This window comes from Triturus cristatus, chromosome 1_2 (genome assembly GCF_964204655.1).
Source record: "Triturus cristatus chromosome 1_2, aTriCri1.1, whole genome shotgun sequence".
NCBI classification, from domain to species: domain Eukaryota; kingdom Metazoa; phylum Chordata; class Amphibia; order Caudata; family Salamandridae; genus Triturus; species Triturus cristatus.
This window is the reverse complement of record NC_140580.1, coordinates 205,546,495-205,569,626: the sequence shown is the minus strand read 5'-3', so window position 1 is coordinate 205,569,626 and position 23,132 is coordinate 205,546,495. Positions and strand designations below refer to the sequence as shown.

The 23,132-nt window shown below is 46.3% G+C and overlaps 2 protein-coding genes across 4 annotated transcripts in view; one reads left to right on the top strand and one right to left on the bottom strand.

The window, feature by feature from the left end:
• CDH23 (cadherin related 23) overlaps window positions 1–23,132 on the bottom strand; it is a 1,199,511-nt gene that overhangs the window by 1,011,312 nt on the left and 165,067 nt on the right. The window lies entirely within an intron of this gene.
• The window catches only part of C1_2H10orf105 (chromosome 1_2 C10orf105 homolog), a 42,980-nt gene continuing 25,306 nt past the window's right edge, over window positions 5,459–23,132 (top strand). For both annotated transcript variants that reach the window (XM_085603463.1, XM_085603464.1), the window contains exon 1: window positions 5,459–5,666. The gene's annotated coding sequence lies outside the window, so the exon portion shown is untranslated. The remainder of the gene's footprint in view (window positions 5,667–23,132) is intronic.

Sequence of the window (23,132 nt, the reverse complement as noted above, 5' to 3'; positions counted from 1 at the left end):
CTTGTGGGTTGAATAGTTTATTAGCAACTCAAGCATTCCAACATTCAGTAAGCTCACTTCATGCAAGTCTCAGACAAAATGAAGACCTACGAATATACATTTTATAGGGGCGAACCAGTAGCAAGTCTCACCAGAAGGATAAAGGTAAAAAGGCCTGCGCCTCTGACTTGAATCACGCTGCCTCACAGTGCTGGAAATGGAAAAAAACTTACCCTGGGATGCCACAAATATGGGGCTATGGGCAGAGGTAGAGTCAGGAATGGCAGAGTCATGAGAGATCTAGCCACGAGGAGCAGAGTACAGTTCAGTGAGCCTGTGGTCTGTCACTAAACCCAGAGTAATTATGTGCTACTTTTGCAACTAATTACCCCAGAGATATTGATTGACAGACAAAATGTGTGTTAAACTGCTCTGTTTTATTCTAGAGCCACAAACAGACTGCATTTGATAACTACGGTGGGTAAGACACCAGCTACTGACAGCTATATGTGTCCCCTATGTCTCAGGGTATAATACTGTTAAGGCAGCTCTGATGGTTAACATACTTGCTACATAGATCAGTGTGTAATCTATGATCCAACTCAGAATGGCAAATATAAAGAAAAAAAACATTCTAAGATTCTTTTATTTTGGAAAGCGGGTGGGGGAAGCAACTTGTGTGGGGGGCACAGAATCAATATGGGTGGCAAAGTGGGTGGGGGAAATAACACAGGAAGAGGGTATGCACAAGTGAAACGAGGTTACAAAAACAACACAGAGGGTGCAGGATGGGGCAAATAGGAGGGCATTTGGAGTTGAGAGGAGGTAGAAGCACACAGGCAGGAAAGAAAGGAGGGTGGAATAGCACATGGCAAGTGCTGCTGTGTTGTGGGGAAATAGGAGAAAGGGATATCATGACAGTTCCTATCCTCGCTTCAGATAAGATAGAGGTTGCACTAAGAACCTCACAACAGTAGGATGAAGAGCCTTGGCCAATAGATTCTGAGATCGGGTGTAAACGGACTTGATTTTTTCAACATGGCGGCTGGCAGGAACATAAAAGATTGCACTTTTAAGAAGCTGCTGCAGCAAAATTTTAACAAAAACATGGAGGGCCCACCATGACTCACTAAACAGTTGTATGGAGACCAATAAAAAGTGCTGATGTGACCTGAGAAGATGAGGAAACCCACAACTGAGCAAACGTGTAATCAACAATAAACTTCACAATTCAACTGTGGGGATGGACATTGGGTAACAATATGTTATGTGTTCTATTACAGCTTACCCCTGAGGAAGGGCAGACATACGCCCGAAATGCATTGGGTTTTTTAATATACATCTACTTCATACGATGAGGAAAGGTGAATCCCCTCATGTTGTGCTGACAAAGCCTGGATAGGCGTCTGTTGGAAATGGTTGAATACTGAATTTGTTTAAAATGGAATGTTACATGGAATGAAAACTGAACAATAAATTGGATAAATTATGGAGAATATTGTTGGAATTCATGATTTCTTGGCAGCTGTGCACCCCGGTATGGAACCGGATGCGGCTCCAATTTGATTCTAACTGAACTAGTGCACAAGGATGGAGTGTCCTCCAGGATGCAAGCTCAACAGTTACATGCCTTCGAGCGTTTAGGAAAAAATAGAACGTTGAAATTAGGTGTGCATTTTACCACTCTTTACTGATGTCATTTCCTCCCCTGCCATTCTAAGTAGACTTGGAAAGGATGAACCATCTACATTTAATGTCTTTCCCATTTTAAAGCCAGTCACTTAACAAGGGTGATGGTGAACAGAACTTGGTAGATCTGGATGTCTGCTCTGTTATTCCGGCTGGACCACAACGCTCTCATGATTTCCTCCTTTTCTTCATAGTGGTTCAACCAAGCTAGAATATTTGCCGGTTTCTTTGGGTCCTCGTCCCCCTCTTTGTTCTGTGTACACTGTCTGTGCGGGTGGGAATCATCGCATTGCATTTGCAGATTATTTCTATCAGGTTCTCCAGAAATCTTCTAATGTTTCCCCTCCTCTGATACGTAGTTTACAACACTGGGATTGATTCGTTATGTCTTCTTAGTCCGCTCGGAAAATTATAAGCTGTTTATCGAGGGTGATCAGAAGGGATCTGTATTCTTCCACTTCAGTCTCTTTTCATCTTGTGTGATCTCCAGTGCGTTCACTCTCCTTCACTTTATTTCACCCCCAGACATGTTTTGTTTCAAGTTTGCCCGTATTTTAAACAAATGCAGTTTTCAACCATTTCCAACAGATGCCTATCCAGGCTTTGTCAGCACAACATGAGGGGATTCCCCTTTCCTCATCATATGACGTAGATGTATATTAAAAAACCCAATGCATTTCGGGCGTATGTCCGTCCTTCCTCAGGGGTATGCTGTAATAGAACACATAACATATTGTTACCCAATGTCCGTTCACAGTTGAATGGTGATGTTTATCGTTGATTACACGTTTGCTCAGTTGTGGTGTTCACCCGATCGTCATGCACCCTTTGACCCAAATAAAAAACATTTTTTTTGCTAAGATGGCACTCACATAAACAACGCTAAAATCGAAACCAAAAACACCGTGCTGACTGCTTGATGGTGAATAATACAACATGCAATTCTATGCCTGTGCCTAATAAACCGTGTGTTTCACAAGCCGCCGCCTCCTCAAACAAAAATTGTGCTGAATCCTCATTACACGTGTAACCAAAGTGATTTAAACCCCATACCCTTACAAACAAAAGATTACCTTCAACTAAGGGCACATCACCTCACATCGATTGACCAACATGTGTAACTTAACTAAACTAGCTCCAACGTCAGTGACCTACCACATCCGAAAAGACTAGATTGGCAGGAAGTGCTGAAAGAACAGAAGTGCACCAAGAAGAAAGTGGAAATACTAGCTGGACGCAAAGCAGCACTCAAACACCTAGAGAAGGTTAGCAACTCCCAACCCCAAAGCAATATAGACCTGGAAAAGGCAGAAGGAACAAACGAAGAGTAGTAGACAAGCGCAGTCACAGAAGCAGACGAGACTAAACATAATAGCACTGATGATGAGAGGTTTCAACATAAGCAGACAACTGAGACTGAGCCCGCTACTAAATAGGCGATTTGAGGACCTGAGGAGAAGTCAACATGTCTGATGATTCACTTTACTTTTCTTACTCAGATTGCAAAGTGAGAGGAGTTAATAAACACCAGTCCCCATGTCAAAAACCTAAGCAGCAATTGGTCAGAAGACATAGCCTAACATTTGACTGCTGTCTTCGAAGTTCAGAAACCACTTCAGGCTGGGCTAGGGGCTCCCAACCTTCTTAATTAAAATTATGCCTCCCAGTTGCGCTTCATATTACATTGGCCCAAAAAAGGCCAAAAAGACATGGTGCATGATAGACCACATGTTGATCAGGGGACCATTATGGGAAGCGCTAGAGAAACCAAAGATGCAGAGAGACCCCCCAAGAATTATATGTCATCAGTGGCGAGGGATAAATTAAGGTCTGAAGCCGACTTTCATTGTTTCCCTCACTTTTCACACCTCTATGGGGAAATAATGACTTCCCAATCGGGCCTAGATAGGTTGGCTTTTGTTAATGGGAAGAGTGGGGAATGAAAAACAAAAGTGAAATCATTTGAGCACTTGAGAATGGAATTTAGGATAAGAGAACAGAACGCTTCCAATATACCCTAGTCAGACACTGGCTCCTGAACCCCCTTATCATATGGAGGGCAACTAGAGAGCTAAACCCTTTTGAGAAATACCTACTGACATGTGAAGACGAGAAACACGCCACCTCTTGCACATATAAGAGTATTAATAAAACGGGCAACGGAGGTAAACTCCCATTTCAAAAAGCATGTGAGAAAGAATTATAGATATCTTTAGATGAAAAATAGTGACACAACATCCTCATTGTAAAGTAGTGGGGCCCTAGGCCCCCATGCAGTAGGAGCAATGACACAGACACTGTATTATACTCAGTAGAACTGGCACAGGGCACGTGCGCCCGGCCCCTTTTATTAGCAGGGTCACATGTCCTGTGACGCCTGTGTTGGATAGGTGTGGGGTGGGGTGTAAGCCAGCCCTCGGGGAGTGACTGGTACAACTGAAAGACTGGACCAGCAGGTCACTACACTCATCAGAACAAATACTTTTTCCACACAAGCCAGAGAAAGACAATGGTGAAACGATTCTACTGTTGCCACTACACCCCTACAACTCTGGCAACAACGGACACCAGAAAGGGGAGCAATGCTTGAGGGGTTGTGGAGAAAAGAGGACCCTTCGCACATATCCTCTGTTCCTGTGCCTTTGCAACCTTCTTGCAAGGAAGTTCTACCAGCAATTAAAGAGATTACAGGCTCTGGGCTGGAGGGTTGCCCAAAAGTGATAAATCTGGGTAGATCGTGGGCCAAAATATACCCTTTAAAAGGAAGAAATAAACAACTCATTTCGCATCTGCTTCTAGCACCATAACAGATTATATTGCCCTTTCAGGTCTAGCTGACAAGACCCACTGAATATAAGTGGCTGCAAAAACTTGTGTGTCTACTGGAGATGCAAAAACTGTCTAAATCCACCCAAGGCAAAGAAAGGGAGTTTAAAAAACAACAAGACCCTCGTTTGTACGATTTTGGAAGAGACTTAAAATAATTGTTATGCCCCAAGAGACTCAGATCACTCATTTTACTGAAAAATCTACATTAGAGTAATTCTACAAAAAGATACAGGAACAAGGTACAAATATGTCTGTGATCCGTGATTCAAACAAGAACCAGGGAGGCAGTCTGTAATACTTGAGATTAGATTGAGAGGAAGGGGATGGGTGAGATGGGGTAGGGTCAGTGTGGAGGGGCTTAAGGAAAGGGGGTGGAATGAAAGTTATAATGTTTGCTGCTGTAAAATGGGGGGGAGGTATTAAAATCATAAAACGAATGTGTTCCAGCAATATTTTGGACCACCGGTGGCATACCGATCTATTTTTGGTAGTTTTAATCTCTCCGCAGGCAAATGTGTCAGTTAAATTGGGGTCATTATAACATCAGTATCTAAAGGGCCTCGAAGCCGCGACATTGTTATACTAGCATGCTCGGCTGCCCACAAAGCCCACCTGTCATAGCTGACAGATAAAGAAATGTTTTAAGAAAAGAGAAGTGGCGATAAAATTAGACTGAAAGCACATGGCGAATCCTTCCTGCTAACGTGCTCCCCACCCTGTTGCCAGATCCCATATCCACTCTCGAGATAAACTGGAAGCTGGTATTCAACAAAAAAAGAACAGTACCCCGCAGCCAGATCATACCATCCACACTTAAAACAGAGGGAGGTGATGTAAGCTTACAGCAAGCATACACATTCTGAAGGCTGCAGTGAGACGCAGCGCCACCCCTAGAACAGCAGATCAATTCAACAAAAGACGGCAAGCGGGCTTCATTCGCTGCCCTCCCTCCCCCAATGAATCGAGGGACTTTGCAAGTAGTTTTAGATTAAGGCTCCTTTCTTCTGCCTCCCTGTACACATCCTCCAGCTCCGTGTCTCTGCCTGCCTCCGCCTCTGTGCTCACGGGAGCGCTCTCGGTGGGATAACAACAACCTGAGGGGAAGGGAAAAGCCATGAGAAGAGAAAGGATACTTAATCGGACCATCGCGTCTGCAGGAGCTCCGTGAGGTAGGGATAAAAACGATGAAGCATGCTTTTATGGGAGCACGAATTTTGCGCCCGGGTGCAGGATGATTGTGAATTTTCTAAGGGTTTAATGGCTGTGGATGGGGGCCAATCAGAACGTGGAAACTTTGTGAAACTGTTCAAGGCTGTAAAATAGTTGAGTAGGTTGACGACAATAGATTACTTGGTTTAAAAGTGTCGGTGGCTCAGGTGGCATCTACCCTAACTTGATATCGACTTGGGAACTATATCTCACGCCGACCTTCAAACCAGGTCGTGTGTTAAGCATGCAATAGCTGTCGGTAAGCAAATCATATTGCAAAATCCCACCAAGGTTGCTGACAAGTGGTTCAAGGATATTTTATTCACAGATAGATTACTGGTAAAATGGCTCAGCTGGTTGCAGATAGCTGCGTGTAACCTGCATTTTACAGGTTAAAACTTCAATAAGTGCAGCAAACGGCCATCTTTTGCGTAGTGTGCCCACAGATTTTTGTCTTATTTATTTTTGCTTGCAGTAGAACTTTACTCACTTTATGCCTGTTAACCAGTAGTAAAATGCCTATCCTTCCCCTTTTAACTTGATTGGCATACTCCTAATTGGGATGTGTATCCTACCAATAAAGTGTACGGAGGGCCTGTAAGTTACATGGCACTAGTGGACTTGAGCATCTACTGTGCCATCCACTACCAAGCAGTGCAAAAATGGCCTGAGGCCTTCTATTAAGACCTGACTGGAGTACAAAAACTGCAAACTGACCTGTCGAAATAAACCCTTTTGACAGGTGAAAATATTCATTTTAAACAATACTAAGTCACCAGAAGGCAGGGTGCATGGTATTTCAAAGTCCAAAAGTAGGACATGTAGACATTTAATGTTAAACATATCCTTACAGTAATATGCACTCAAAAGCTATTTTTCCTGTAGGAAGGCTGGCTGGCCCACAGAAAAATACTGGGAAGCAATATTAAATATTCATACTGATTTTTCAGGTTAGAGACCAGCTAGATAAACAATTCAACTCTTGTTAATATTTTTTAAAAGCGCAATGTAATGGTGAAGTCAGATGTTTTATAAATATTTAAGAAAAGTTACTTTTTGAACGTTACCTTTTACCAGCTTAAATCCTTCTTAGGCTAATTTGCATTAGCCTCCAGCTGCAGCCCTTTGAGTTCTCAAGCAATGATGAGGTATGAACACTGCTTCCAGAGTAGGGACAAACCCCTGGGTGGGGGGGGGGGGGGGGGTTTAGTTCTATTGGCAGGGTGACCGTTTGTCCAGAACCCAGGAACTTAATTTAGTTTAAAGGGGCTTCCCCTGTCATAGGAAGATGTCAGATGACACCTGGACAGGCTCATTCTTTTGTCCCCCCATTCAGGCAGGCACCAATCCTAGTGGGATAGGAGCTGTCCCATAAAATTGGTTAGAAGTGATCCCAGAGGAGGGGCTGCTCATTACCCTGGCCACGCCTCCCGGTGGCCACACAGGCTCTGCACAAGGGGAGAAGTGTTTATCCATCTTGAGTAGGATCTTTTACCTCATTGGTTAACAAGGGGCCAGCAGGTTTGGATTGGGAAAGAGGACATTGCAGAGCTAAAAAAATCAGCTCGCATTGGCGGGCCAGATTCAACTAGGGCAAGCTATTTTTAGGTCCTACTCTGCCTTTCTGACATTTAGGAAGGAAGACTGATATTTGACCTCTGTCTAAGAAAGCAGAGCAAATGTGACAAGATAGCAAGATTTAAAGGCATCTTTATTGCTCACAAAGTGAATGAGCAATACAAATGCCTTTAAATCTTGTTAACTTGTCACATTTGCTCCACTTCCAGAAACTGAGGTCAAGTGCATTTCAGTTAGGTCGAGTAAATATTTTTAGGTGACTAGAACTGCAGGCCTAGTAAAAATTAAATGATTTTTCGAGTCCTGCATTGGGTAATGTGCCGGTGCTCAAGGAGCAATGTGTGCTGGTTTTTAAGCCCTCTGTAAAACGGCCCATGGTGTTGTCATCTCGGCCCCAGTGTCTTTTAGGCCTTGTTGGAGTGGGGAGCTTAAATAATTGAATATGGCATTATGGTCAGAGCTGTGAGGTTCGAGACCTGGCGTCTGATCAACATCCTGTGATTATGTGCAAATCACTGAATCTCCCCAACTTAAATAATAATTTATTTAATCTTGTGTAATGTAACTGGGGCTCATTTAAATTGTTCCAATGCCTGGAGGAGAGGTTCACACCATACAAAACTACAAAGAAAATAATAAAAAAAAATAACCAACCAGATTATGTGAAGGTTGGAGAATGATATTTTAAAAGGAATCTTTATACAAAAAATTACCCTATTCCTCTTTAGGTCTCGCCTAGGCAGCGCGCATGCGCTACTCTAGGAAATGACCTTTAGAAATTGGTTGGCTCTTTTCAAGCACTCGTGCTGGCATCCACCTTGCAGGAGCGAGCAGCGGCGCTCAGGGGCCATCTGTTTTCAATTAGCGCTTGCTCCTCCACTGCCTGTCTCACCCTCGCTCTCCCTTGTCAACTTGTTTGGCCGTGCTTGTTCTCTTTGTGAAGCGTGCTCTCTCGTGCCTCAAAGATGAATTAACAAAGCGCAAGTTCCTTCAACGTGTACCTCTTCGTTTGCGATACACCCAAATGCGATGTTCTACACTATTTTACCAGGCACACTCCCATGGCCTAATTTTGGAATATACTTGTTTCGTTTTGTAAACCACGTCAAATTGATGTTAACACCATCCTGTTTTAATTCACTTTATAATTTGTTCCTCGAGTTTAGGAGTTTTGGTTGTGTTGTTTACATTCAGTTGTTGTACAGGGCATGGGCATTGTGAATATGTTATACCACCGTGCAAGACTTTCGCTTATTAATTAAAGTGAATGTTCAGACAAGAACACACAAGGGGAAAACAGTCATTGCATTGTGTACGGTGAAATAAAAATTCTCGACATCACCGGCAGCATGTTGCACGCCCCCAACAACTCTTTACAAGGGGTTGAACCCAAGAATCACGCCTCCAGCAGAAGTCGTGTTAAAGTACACTTTCAGTAGAAAAGTTTGAGGGGCATAGCTAATAATGATGCAGCAGGCACAGGGCCGTGAGGGAGGGGCGTGCACCCTAATTAGTGATGTTATTTACTTTTCAGCCTAGGAATAGGGGGCTATTCTTGAAGATCATTAGGACCCCTGCCTGGTGTCCTTCATACATCATAGGAAATATCCGGTTTTAGAGCCAACGATTAGGCGGAAAAATAATGAATAATGTTACAATAAAAAAAGACATTTTAACCATCACATTATCACCCAGTAGCTGGCATCTTTGTAGGAATATGCTCTACATACACAGATACTTGAGTAAGAGCAAAGGAAAAGGCACTATACATTAAATATTCCTCGTTAATACCTGCCCAAACACATTCATTTTTTCTATCCCCAAGCAAAAGTTCTGAAAAATGTAACAGAGGTTCTTCTGAAAAGATGCCAAGGACTAACAAGCATTTGCAATGCAATAGGTCTCGCAGTTACGCAAGTTTGAGCTATTGGCATTGTAAATGGCTATGCCTTTTATTTTGGTATTGGTTTTAAAACATAAATAAAAGACAATGTCATTTACAATGGCAATAGCTTAAACTCGCGTAAATGCGAGACCTATTGCATTTCAAATGCTTGTTATTTGTTTTTTCAGTTTTTTCGTTTTGTTTATCAGCCATAGATCATTAACGTCGCTTGGGAACACATTTTAAAGTGCTTTCGCCTGACGTTTACTATTTTAAACATATGCTGGTCAGGGTAAAAAGTACAGGCTTTGTGTGATTTTCTTCCTTTTCGTACCGTCCAGGACATTAAAATTCCAACCAGGTGGCAACCTTAGCCAGATCAAGTGTTGCGGCCTCTAGGCTGTTTTATTTCTCCTCGCCCACCCGGCCAAAATGCAGTGCTTCTAGTTATACCAGTTTCACTGGCTCCAGAAGCTTTAAAATATTTCAGTCACCAAAGATTTCTTCAAATAATTAGATGAGAGACTAAGCAGATGATGATCCATGAAAAGGGACAATCCAGGAATGTTGGCAACTTGTTTTGGGAGTGGGGGCCAGGATTCATGATCACCCACAAGCTAGTGCCAGACATAAATGTGGCCTCTCCTGGCACCCGCTTCAGAACACTGTCTGGAGTTGAGGAAGAACAGAAGAAGACCGGATCAGCTGTGTGTGATCTTAGTGGAGCTCTTAAGGGTTGGGCCTACTCATTCTGATGCCCAGGAAAAAGAAGTGGACTCCTAGGGTCATAAAGCTGATGACCTGTTCAAGCTACAGGAATACATAAAAGCTAAAAAAGGCCTTTTCTGCAACTGCCCAGCGGATCAGTTTCAACTGGAACTGCAATTGACCCTCCTGTTGATCTTTGCTCAAGTGAGTCGTGACCCACAAGTGCTGTACCTGAGGTCCTACAAACCATGACGATGTCCGGTTGCACTTCTCCTACCACTCCTTAAAAGCTGGGGCCTTAGAAACTTTTTTCAACTTCAAGACTTCCAGAGGACTGGGACAAACTTGCCAATCTGAGACAAACCTTCCAATCTGATCCACCCAAGGTGCGTTGCCTTTATGCTGAAGATTCAGGTTTCTACAGCTCAGCGCTTGTTCGCAACAGCAAATCCAGTTCAACTGGACCTCGGGGAGAAGGTATCGGGTCTTCCGGAGTCCTCTTTTGTTACAGCCTTGCCCCACTTAAGGATTCTGTGTTCTGAAAAAGTGACTACGTGCGAAAGTAGAAATCTTGACAGCGTGAAGGAGCCACAAATATCCAGTCGGTGAGACACCTTTTGAGAGAGAGAAATTTGAGTCTCTCCCGCTCTGAGCCTTCCCACCAAATACCAGTGGCTTAACAGGACTGCATCCATTGGCCATCTGACCTTGTGGAGCCCTCCTGGGTCTTCCATTTTTGAGAATAAGTCCCAAGGTAACCTCCAACTTGGTTGAACCTGGTTTCTATATCTGACCCAAGCTCCTTTGCATTCGGCATCAAATCGCGCCTAGGTCCCAGTCTACCACATCCAGTTAATGGCAGTGGGTGCTTAATGATTTTGGTGCTATTTTTATTTAAAACTTCAAAAGATCATATCTCTGGAACCCCGCATTGGATTTTTGTAGTTTGGTGTTATTTTATTTATTAAAATGTACTCTATTTTTCTAATTCAGTTTGGGATATTTTTGGGTTGTGTTTTGACTTTATTACTGTTTTGGTACTGAATAAATGCTTTACACATTGCCCTAAATTAAGCCCGCTGCTCTGTGCCAGAGCTACCAGGAGGTTGAGCACAGTTTAATTTAGTGACTTTGAGAATTCACCTTGATAAGGATTGTGATTGCTACCTGAGGTGGTCATCCCTCCACTAACAACCCAGTTTCTTACAGTACGCTACTGTTGCAGTGTGACCTCTGTAGAGATATAGGCATTACAGTTTTAAAGACTAAAGTCTCTCAGATTTTCAAGGTTGATAACATGAGCACCCCTGGGTTAGGTAACCCAACACTGGCCATTACTGCCCTAGGATAGACATTGTAAAGTTTGACTGTGATGAAAAACAAACAGTTTTAACAATACATTCTGATCTTTCATTAATGAATGGAGTAAATCTAAATTTTCCCATCCTAGTTAGTAAGTGCAGAAAATCAATTTGCCCAATATTTACTTAGCGCTGAAAATTTTGTAGACTTTTCAAATGAACCACTTACTTGCAGCATTTGTTCCCAGCTTGAACTGTTCTTACATGCTCTCCCTCATAAAAAGCTCCACACTCGGTAGAATAGCAGAATGGATTAACTTAAAGAAGTCAGTAGGGGGCTACATATAGCCTATCAATCTGTCATCTCTGATAAGTATGCTAAAAGCTATCCCGTGGTTGTGAATCATCATGTGATTCCATTTAGCCTGTAGGGGAAGCTTGGGGTGGAGATTACACTTGGCTGTACATAAAAGTCTGTACTGGGGGTTCGCTCCACCCCAGGCCATCTCAATTGGTCATTGTACTTTATAAAGGTGCCATTCAGGTTCTCAAAAAGCCTCTGGCGCCCACCCCGTGTGTACTTAAGACTTGTTCACTCTGCGTTGAAAGACACCACCCAGATCTAAACAACCTTTCACTCCCCAGTCATCGGAATTGATAAATTCGTCCCTTCAGGTTCTCACAAGAAAAGGCATTATTTAACTGCACCCCCCCCCTGTTTTACTTGCGACTTGTGACTGTACGTTCAAAGACCCTACCCCAGAACGTAGTTGACCAGGCGCACTTTGACGGCCATGTTGAAGTTTTGATATTAATATGCTGTACTGTTAATATACTCAACCGGAAAATAGACAAGACGAATGAGCATGTTTTGATAAAGCAAAGAAAAGGCTACATTCGTAAAACATGAATCAGTAAACAAGAATTAAATAGTGCCATAGATGATAAATGGTAGCCTTCGTTACTATCTTCGGATATTTGAGGTACATTTTGATGCACGTTACAGAATGAACACACTTCAAGCAAAACTGACATCATGTTTGTTTGTATCAAAAAATGAATGACAACATACCACAAAATGTCAGTTTTCTTCCGTGGTTACCGATGTAATCATCTGTGGCGGAAGAGAATGACAAGCATGGCTTCAGTACACGAATCGAATCACATGAACAACGTTGCTAGACCTGGTATCGTTTGCCGTGGTTTCCCCTGTCTTTTTGCTTCTGACCTCCTGTTTTTGAATCTGTGCTGAACTTTGTTTGTGCTCGTTTTAGGGCTCTGGGCACTTTACTTCTGCTGACCAGCGCTAAAGTGCATGTGCTCTGTGCCTACAATGTAATGGTATTTGGTCTCTCCATGATTGGCATATTTGATTCACTAGTAAGTTCCTAGTACAATGCTCTGTGTGTACCCAAGGCCTGTAAATCAAATGCTACTGGTGGGCCTGCAGCACTGATTGTGCCACCCACACAACTAGCCCTTCAAACCGGTCTCAGGCCTGCCACGGAGGAGCCTGTGTGTGTAGTTTTAAACTGCCATTTTGACCTGGCAAGTTCACCTACTTGCTAGGCCCAAACATTCCCTTTTATTACATCTAAGACACCCCGAAGGTAGGCCCTAGGTAGCCCCATGGGCAGGCTGCAGTGTATTTAAAAGGTAAGACTTGTACTTGTAAGTTTTACATGAAAGTGAAAAACTGCTAAATACTTTTTTCACAACGGCAAGGCCTATCTCTCCCATAGGTTAGCATTGGAGTTGCCTTGTAACATCTTACAAGTGTATCTTCCAATCGGGAGCAGATAGAAAATCGGGGTTTGATGTCTCTAGACTTACGGTTTAAAAACACATTGTTTAGTGAAGTTGGTTTTTAAATTGCAGGTCTGAAAATGCCACTTTTAGAAAGTTGCTAAAAGTCGTGAGCAAAAAAAGGATGAATTTAGCCCAGACCTGTGATTTGTTCAGCATTACATCCATCATTTGTTTACACAGCATTTCTCGTCCTAAGTGGGATGGGAATGTCCAGACATGGGTCTAATGCTGGCTGTGCCACTAGGATTCAAGCTAGCCTAGCTTTTGATGGGTGATACCCTGAAACCCGTCCCAATCTGCTTGTTTCCACTCCTGGGAGGACTGGACATGGCAGTTCAGTCTGGACTGTTCCCATGAGGAGCAGGGTAATGACAGATTTGAAAATGGCGGGGTCCAAACTGAGGTGGCATGGTGAGCAACAGAACAATGGATTTATCCCAGATATGTGACTGGGGTGAATGTTTGATTTGTTCAGCATTCTTTCCATAATTTGTTTGCGCAGCACTTATAGAATGTGTAGCACTTTTAGAAAGTTGGTATTTTCTTACTTAACCATTCTGTGCCTCTCACCTGAATAGGGCTGTGCCTGTCCCCACACAAAGCAGTTTCCATCCCCCCTTTAGTTTGTCTGGAGATAGGGCAAGAAAGGACAAGGTCCTTCTTTGAAAGACCTTTCTTTAAAGTCTCCCTACTTCAAAGGCCAAAATTGGCATAAGTACTGGACCTCTGACACCATATAATCAAAACACTTCTGGACTGAGGACATTCTGACAGGAAGAAGAGCTGTTGTGCTGCCAGGAGTGACTGATGCTATGCTGTGTGCTTTGCTATGTTGGCCTGTTGCCTGCTGCTTCTGTAAGGGGAGTGAGAGGACTGGACTTAGCTTTCTACATCCTGCTTTCTCAAGTTTCTCCAAGGGTTTGAGTGGAGCTTGCCTCCTGTTGGATGACTCAGGGCCATCAATTCACCTGCAACACCTGGGCTCATCTGCTAAGACCCCAACTCTGTCAAGTGGTGCCAACTCCAGTTACAGGGCCCTTGGAAGTGAGTTTTGTGCTTAACAACTTAAGACGTGGGCCCCTTGCTTACTTTGCCATGGGATTGAAGCTAGCCTGGCTGATTAGGGTTGTTACCCCGAAACCGGTGTGACGTGCAAAAAAACAATTCATTTAACCCAGATCTGTGACTGGGGTGAATGTTTGATTTATTCAGCATTCCGTCCATCATCTGTTCTTTTTACATTTGTCGCTCTAAGTGGGAAGGGCTTGCCCAGATTTGGGTCCCATGCTCACTACGCCACCAGGGTCAAGCTAGCCTGGCTGATGAGGATTGTTACCCCGAAACCGGATCCAGAATGCCTGTTTCCGTTCCAGGGAAGACCTGGCCTGGCAGTTCGGACTGGACTGTTCCCATGGGGAACAGTGTTGAGACTTATTTGCATATGTCTGGGTCTAAACTAGAGTGGCATGACGTGCAAAAAAACTATGGATTCAACCCAGATCTGTTACTGGGGTGAATGTTTGATTGATTCAGCATTCCGTCCATCATCTGTTCTTTTTACATTTGTCGCTCTAAGTGGGAAGGGCTTGCCCAGATTTGGGTCCCATGCTCACTACCCCACCAGATTCAAGCTAGCCTGGCTAATGAGGGGTGTTACACCGAAACCGGCTGCAGGACGCTTTTTTCTGGTCCATGGAGGACCAGGGCTGACAGTTCGGGCGGGACTGTTCCCATGGTGAACAGGGTCAAGACTGATTTGCATATGGCTTGGTCTAAACTGGAATGGCGTGGTGTGCACAAAAACTATTAATTTAACACTGATCTGTGTCTGGGGTGAATGTCTGATTAATTCAGCATTCTGTTAATCATCTGTACTTTTTGCATTTGTCAGCCTAAGTGGGAAGGATATGCCCAGATGTGGGTCCCGTGCTTGCCACGCCACCAGATTCAAGCTAGCCTGGCTCATAAGGGTTGTTACCCCAAAATCAGACCCAGGACACTTGTTTCTAGTCCAGAGAGGTCCTGGCCTGGTAGTTCGGCTGGACTGTTCCCATGGTGAACAGGGTCAAGACTGATTTGCATATGGCTTGGGCTAAACAGGAATGGCGTGGCATGCACAAAAGTTATGGATTTAACACAGATCTGTGACTGGGGTGAATGTCTGATTAATTCAGCATTCTGTTCATCATCAGTTCTTTTTGCATTTGTCATCCTAAGTGGGAAGGATATGCCCAGACGTGGGTCCCGTGCTCGCTACCACACCAGATTCAAGCTAGCCTGGCTGATGAGGGGTGTTACCCCAAAATCAGCCTCAGTACGCTTGTTTCTGGTCCAGGGAGGACCTGGCCTGGAAGTTCGGGCTGGACTGTTCCTATGGAGTCAAGACTGATTTGCATATGGCTAGGACTAAGATGGAATGTCGTGGTGTGCAAAGAAACAATGGATTTAACCCAGATCTGTGACTGGTGGTGAATGTTTGATTGATTCATTATTCTGTCCACCATCTGTTCTTTTTGCAGTCATTAAAGCCCTGCAGACAGTAGCGCTCCTCTTACTTTACACCAATGATGCAGACTAAACTGCTTTTAATAATTTTTACTTGCTGCTGGTGCCGTTCTACACCCCAGTTACCCACTTCTTACCCCTCCCTTCTCCCTCATACCCCCATTCTGATACACATCAACACCACCATTTACACCACCAACTTCTTGGCACTAAAGTAATTGAGGTACGCTGTGAGTGAATCAGAATATTTGAGGGAGGTGCCCAGAAGCTTGTGCTCAAAGCTCAGTCAGTGCTTTGATGTGTGACTGACTTGTGAACACAAAATGAGCCCACTGCTACCTCATTTTATTGAACTGCTGCTGCGAGGGTACCAACTTTCTTTCGCCCAGGGTGCTATCTGAGCAAGGGCTGGCTCTGCCAGTAGTGCATGTGCTTTCCCTCTGAAATTCCTGTCCCCAAGCTCTCTGTGCTTCCGTAGCTTCCCCTGCTTTGTTTTGTTATTTACAAAAAAATGTTTATACCCCAAATGTGCTACTCTGTTGCTTCCTCTGATGCTCATTGGCACTTTTCCCACACCCCTAGCTCCAAACTGCTCCTCTCCTGCTTTTTTTAGGGTTCAGGAATGAGTTGTTTTGAGGGGCAGTGAACGGTTTTTTAGCATTCAGGGATAATAATGTTATGAGGTTATATGCAATTTGTAAGGCTTAGTTATGAGTAGACTGAAGGCTATTAGGAAGTAAGACAGTTTTGAGCTTCAACAGTAGTTACATTTTGCGGTAGATTTGTGAAGGATCACATGTAACTGAGGCAAAATTAAAAAAAAACAGAAAAACAAGTGTGGCCCCCTGCACTTGTGGTTTTGTATGCCCCCCAGGTGGGCTAGGACCCTGGGGAGATTAATATATATTTTGGGGAGGGGTGGGCCATGCAGTCTCCCTCCCTGGGCCAATTTTGAACCCAGGAGACCCAACCCAGAGGACTGGTCTTTAAATTAAACTGGGAGGGGGGCACGTGTCCCCCTCCTGGGCGGTTTTCGGCCCCAGGTGCCCCATCTTCCAGGGCCTAACCATGGTTGAAAAGATGAAAGGGGGCATGTAGCCCCTTTCCTGTGTCGTTTTTGCCCCAGGTGACCCTATCCCCCGGGGCCTGGCCATATTAGTAACGGGAGGGGGCTGCGTGGGCACCCTCACCAGTCCGAATTCGGCTCCCAGTCCCCATCCCTCGGGCCCGAGCCACAATTTCAAAAGGGAGGGGGGGCCACGCGGACCCCTCCTGGAGCAATTAATGGCCATGGTGACCCCTTCCCCCAGGGCCTGCTTCTGCTATGTCCCGGGGTGCCCACTTCGGTTTCCTTGTCTGCACTTGCGCGGGCAAGGAAACCTGTGTTTGCTCTCCCATGGTGGGAGCAATTTCAAAACTCCCGCCTTCTGGGAGCAAACACTAAATCCGCTCCCAGTGGGTGGGAGCATGAAAAATTCTCCTGCCCGCTGAGAGTGGGCTTTTAATCTGTTTCCCAACCTGCACTGAAGCTGGCAGGGAAATAGAAAAAAACATTGCTCCCGCCAGCTGGGAGCATCGTTTTTAGCTACTCCCTGCTGGCTGGAGCAATGCCGGCTCATGGTGCAAGCATGGTGTTGGCTGTGGCCTTTGTGGCATTGGGGTCCACCCTGTGGCCCCCAACCATAGTGTGGTGGTGTGCAGGGTGGGCACCAGGGCACCCACCCTTTGTTGGCTGGGCCCCGGAGAAGGGGGTCCCTGTGGCTGAAATCAGCCTGTAATTTGAAAAGGTGCTGGCTCCAAGGGAGGTGGTCCCAGGGGTCAAAATGACCCAGGGAGGGATCTGCAGACCCACCTCCCCTTTAGAATATGGCTGGGTGCTGCAAAAAGGGGTCCTGAAATTGGTCTGGGGAGGAGGGCCCTAGCCCATAAATATGGTAGTGGGCCCCTGGAAAAAACGTACCCCCTCCACCCAAACAATGCTTCGGGCCCCAGGGGATGGGGTCTCTGGGGCTAAACTTGGCCCAGGGAGGAGGAACACATGCCCCACTGCCTCACAAAATGCACTGTGCCCCAGGGGATGGGGCCCTCTAAGGCCATATTCAGCCTGGGAAAGGATGCTACATGCCCCCTCCCCATTAAAAATAGTGCTGGGCCCCGGGGCCAAAATCAGCCTGGGGGGACGTGCATGCCCCCTTCCCCCTGAAATATGCTGCTGGGTCCCAGGAGATACAGTCCCCAGAGTCAAAAGCGGCCCAGAGGGGTGGGCCAAGTTGCCCCTCCCCCTAAAAAATGCACAGAGCTCCAGGGGATTGGGGCCCCGGGCCATAAGCAGCCCGAGGATGGGAGGCCTTTGGGTTGGCTGCCTTTAGGTGGTTGGCCATAGAGCCTGGCTGCCGGCAGGCCGTGTTGCCAACCCCCGCTGTGCACTGCCTTTGGCTGCGCATGGCATGGGGTTGGCTGGATGTAGGGGGCTGGCAGCAGGGCCTGGCCATAGGTTGGATTAACGTATGGTAATTAAATACTACTTTACATTTAAAAAACTCTAGAAATTCACTGAAAAAAAACAAAGGTTACAGGGACGTTATAGTTAGGAAATAGCATTAAAAAAACTAGAAATTTACTGAAAAAAGCAAAGGTTACTGGGATGTTATAATGAGGTTGACATTTTACACGCACAAAACCATAGAAATTCAGCAGTTATAGTTATCTCAAGTAGCCCAAAGGTAACTATAACTGGCTTCCCTGCCATGCACACTTTTCTCATCTCATCATCAATTATGTCATAGAAGATGTTATGAGTGATGTAATATGTGGGGTAAGTAGCAGTGCATGATGAGAGCATGAGTTATAGTTACCTTGGGGGCACGTGATTTAATTACTTGACATAACTCTAACTATTACAGCTAAATGTATATGGTTTTGTGCATGTAAAATGTGAACCTAACTTTAACGGCCAGGCAACCTTTGGCTTTTTTTGTGTGAAATTCTAGGTTTTTAAAAAATTCTATTTCCTAACTATAATGCCCCTGTAACCTTTGTTTTTTTTCAGTGAATTTCTATGTTTTTTAATGGTATTTCCTAACTTTAACGTCCCTGTAACCTTTTTTTCAGCAAATGTCCATTTTTTTTATTGCAAAGTAATATTTAATTACTATACGTTAATCCAGCCGCCACCACGCACGGTCTTTTGCCTTGCATGGCGGGAGGTTGGCCGAAGGGCCTGGCCTGCTGCCAATCCCACGTCGCGCACAGCCTTTGGCCATGCACAGCGGGGTGTCGGCTGCAGGCCCTGGCCTGTGGCCCAGCCCTGTGGCCAAACCTCCACATGAAGCCTCCCTCCTCGACCTGATTTACTCAACCATCTTCTTTCAGAAATCTTTTATACATGAATCCTAGTGTAGAGAAGATGATTAGACTACAGAGTGGTGAACCTCCACCAAACAAGGGTACTTCCTCTTAACTAAATGAAGTAAGTGCTTCTTTGTTTGGTGATGATGTCCTCATATTCCTCTGCATCAAGAACTCGTCACCAAAATCGGCGGGAAACGCGCTGGGTTTCTTTTTGGTTAGCTGTCAATCATCCTGACAAAGGGCGGGAAGACCTTTGCATACTATTTAGGTGGAAAGAGCAAAACCAAATGGGCGAGGTTCTAGGTGATTATGCATATTTGCATACTCATAGTAATTTAAAGGGAGAACTATGGACTATGCTGTCACCAGGAGAGGACAAAAAACAACCCAATCGTCACAGTCATTACAGATTGTGCTCCGATAGATCAAAGATGCATTCACCTCTGTTAAGGATTCCAGATAGTTTTTCAATGTGGAATTGCTGGGAAAACACACTTGATTCGCCTTCGCCAAGCCCAAGACTTTAGGTTCATTTGTCCTTTACAGAAGTAAAGCTTCAACTGGGGCACTTACCATGTTTATAGTGGTAAGTGCTTCCCGTTGGGTTTCAATTTCTGTGAAATGAGCATCAGGCCAGAACGGAACCTCTCCTGGTGGTTCATCCAACAAGAGTCAATTTTTAAGCACAAAATGGGGCAGCGAGAGAGCCTCAATGCCATTGCAGTCTCTGTCGGCTCCCTGCCTCCTGGGGGAGCCACATTGCTCCTGCATACAGGGAGCAGCAAACAATTCTGCTCCCTGTATGCCGGAGCAATTCTTTCAGCTGTTTTCCTGCCAAATTGACAGCTGGCAGGAAAACAGATGAAATGTTCACTCCCAGCAAGCAGGAGCGGTTTTCCTGCTCCCGCCTGCTCGGAGACGACTTAATGTTTGGTGTTGCTTGATTGGAGCTGTCAAAGCTCTGGCCAAGCGACAGCAAACAACTCGCACCTGTTACTTCTTCCCCTCCCTCTGTGTTTCTTATTATGCTCTCACCCACTCCATCCACGTTTATTTTCTTTTTTGAAAAGATTTTATTGTGCATAAAAAGGGTTACAAACACGGGCCTACAACCACCAGGGCCGGCCGCTAGTAGTCGAAGTGTTCCAGCATATCAGAAAACAATGACTGGCCCACAGGGGCTCCGCACTATCACAGTAGATCAGACTGCACATAAGGGAAATCAGAATACACACTTTTAGTATAAATAACAACAAAAAGAAAAATACAAAAATACAACAAACAAGGCGAAACGATTTATGAAGGGCGGCGAACACCAGCCGGGGGAGTCAACACCCAACCACCCGAGGGCGGTCAATAAAAGAAGACCTGAGAGGGAGGGGGGGGCAACGAGAGAACCAAATCTGTACTCCAAAGTACTAGATACACAAGGAACCCTCAAGGATCAGGGGGACGAGGCAACCCCGGACGTATCCACCAAAGGGGGAGCACAGATAGACCCACGATACGCGTTCCACTGCCCCCAAATTCTACCCCAAGCCCCCGGTTTACCACGAGCCACATACACCGTTTTCTCCCTGAACATGCACCACTCCATGTTCTCCTTCCAGGCGGACACGGTGGGAGGCCGCTGGGAACCCCAAAGCTGTGCAATATCTCTCTTTGCAATCATGTTCCCCAAGGCCGCCAACCGAGCCTGAGCTGCATTGCAGTCATTGGGCTCCCACACATTCAGCACACAACGACGCACCTCCGGCAGCAGAGCGACCCCGGTGACTCGTCTCATAATATCATGCACCCGGCGCCAGTATTCCGCCACCTCGCGGCATTCCCATAGGATATGGAGAAAGGTAGCACTGAGCCCGCAGCCACGCTTACAGAGTCCGTCGTCTGAAAACCCCATCGAGACCAGGCGGGGGCCCGTCACATATACACGATGGAGAATCTTAAGCTGGACCAGGCGGAGACGGGCCGGGATGGCCACCTCCTTAGGGGATGACAGTGCAGTCTGCCAGTCCTCATCGTCCAGCTCCACCCCATCTCCCGTCCATGCCTCCCGAAGACGCACCAAGAGGTCAGCCCGATTGTTTATCAGTTTTTTGTAAATCAGGGAGATAGTACTGTCGGGGACGTGACCATCGAGTATGCGGTCCTCGAGAGGCGAAGAAGAAGGGACCGTGGTCCCCTCCCCAAAGACCGAAAGCAGGGCGTGCCGAACCTGTGCATAACGGAAGAACTCTCTGTCACTAAGCTCATACTCGCGCTGAAGCGCCGCGAAGGATTTAACCGCACCTTTAACCCACAGGTCCCCCACTCTGCTGATGCCGATCGTATCCCAGCGCTCGAAGCCTTTCGTTGTCCAGAGGCTTCCCAAGCGGTCTGAGTCGAATAGAGGAGTGGCGCACGTTAAACGCTCACTCTAGCCCATCTCTACGTTAGCCGCCTTCCATACACGGACCGCAATCCTGGTAGGGCCCGTAAGGGCCCCACCAGCAGACCGCGAGTAAAGCGCTCTGTTATAGTTACCGCCGGGGAGCAGGAATTTATCCATCTCATATGCCGGGTTCGAACCAGGAGCGTACGTAGCATGATTAATGGCAGACAGCTGGGAGGCCCAATAGTACCGTCTAATATCAGGAAGCGCGATGCCCCCGTCATACCAGGAAAGAGTCAGCTTGGCCAAAGCGATACGCGATCGCCCGTCCCAAACCAGTCTCCTCTGCAAACTCTCCACCTCCCTAAAGTAGGCCGCAGGAATGACATCGAAGGAGTTCTGGAGTGCATAAAGGAATCTGGGAAGGGACATCATTTTAAACAGCGCCGCGCGACCAAGCGGAGACAAGGGCAGCTTACACCACCGAGCCGTATCTGCCCTCAAACGCCGGAGTGGAGACAGGAGATTCTGCTCATAGCGGACCGCCGGATCCAACGAAACGTACACCCCCAGGTATTTAAAGCCGGACTGAGATATTTGGAGCGGAAGCCGAGGCGGCAAGAGAGGAAGACCACCAGAGATAGGATACACACAAGATTTGGACCAGTTGATTATCAGACCCGAGTTTTTCCCGAAGGAAGTAAGGACATCAAAGAGAACATTGAGCGACTTCCGCGGTGAGGTGAGATACAAGAGAATATCATCCGCGCACAATGAAACCCGATCCTCGAAGCCCGGGGCCCACCGGAGCCCTCTAATCGAGGGCTCCCAACGGAGCCAGGAGCGAGCGGTTCCAGGGCGAGAGCAAAGAGCAGCGGGGACAACGGGCACCCCTGCCTAGTTCCCCTCCCGAGAGCGAAAGGCCGAGAAACCCGCCCATTGACAACCACCTGAGCCATTGGTCCAGCATAAAGGAGCTTCACCCAGCTAAGGAACCCCTCCCCAAAACCAAACTTCGCCAAGACGGCCCAAAGAAATGGCCATTCAATGGTATCAAAGGCCATCGTGGCGTCTAGGGAAACCAATATGGCCGGTTCAGCGAAGTACTCAGCCCTAGCGAGGACGCCGTGCAGACGCCGTAAGTTGAGAGCGGTATTACGATGTGGGATGAAGCCACATTGATCCGGATGTATCAAGTCACATATAACGCTCAGCAGGCGATTGGCGAGGACCTTAGCAAGGATTTTGGGTTCGGCATTTAGCAGGGAAATAGGCCTATAGGAGGCACAGCGGTCGCGTGGCTTACCCTCCTTGGGAATCATCACTATAGTAGCCAGACGCTGGTCGTCAGGAAGGGAACCCCTCTCGAGCGATTCCTGAAACATATGACGGAGGAAAGGCGCGATTTTATCCGGGCGCAACTTATATAGTTCAATCGGCAGACCGTTGGGGCCCATAGCCTTGCCCGAGCGGAGGGAGCGAATCGCAGTAGCTATCTCTTCGACAGACAAAGGGGCATCCATCAGCTCGCGGTCCTCGACGGATAAGCCGGGCAGTGCAATATCCCGAAGCAGAAGACGAGAGTCGTCCTCATCTCTATCAGACACCGGGGAGTACACTGCACGGAGGTGGTCAGCAAAACACTCAACAATCTCACCAGGCTCAGTCACACACACTCCATCCGACACCCGAAGCTCCGGGACCACACGATTCACTCTCTCCTTCTTGTCCAACCAGGCAATCAGCTTACCCGCCTTGTCTCCGGCATCATACAACCTACCCTGCTGCTCCCTATACATAGCCTTGGCAGCATCAGTGACGAGAGACTTATATTCAAACTGCTTCAGGCTGAGGGCATGCAGCCCATCCGGGGTGACACCCGCCTCCAAGGCTGCCTCCAGCCCCGATATTTCAG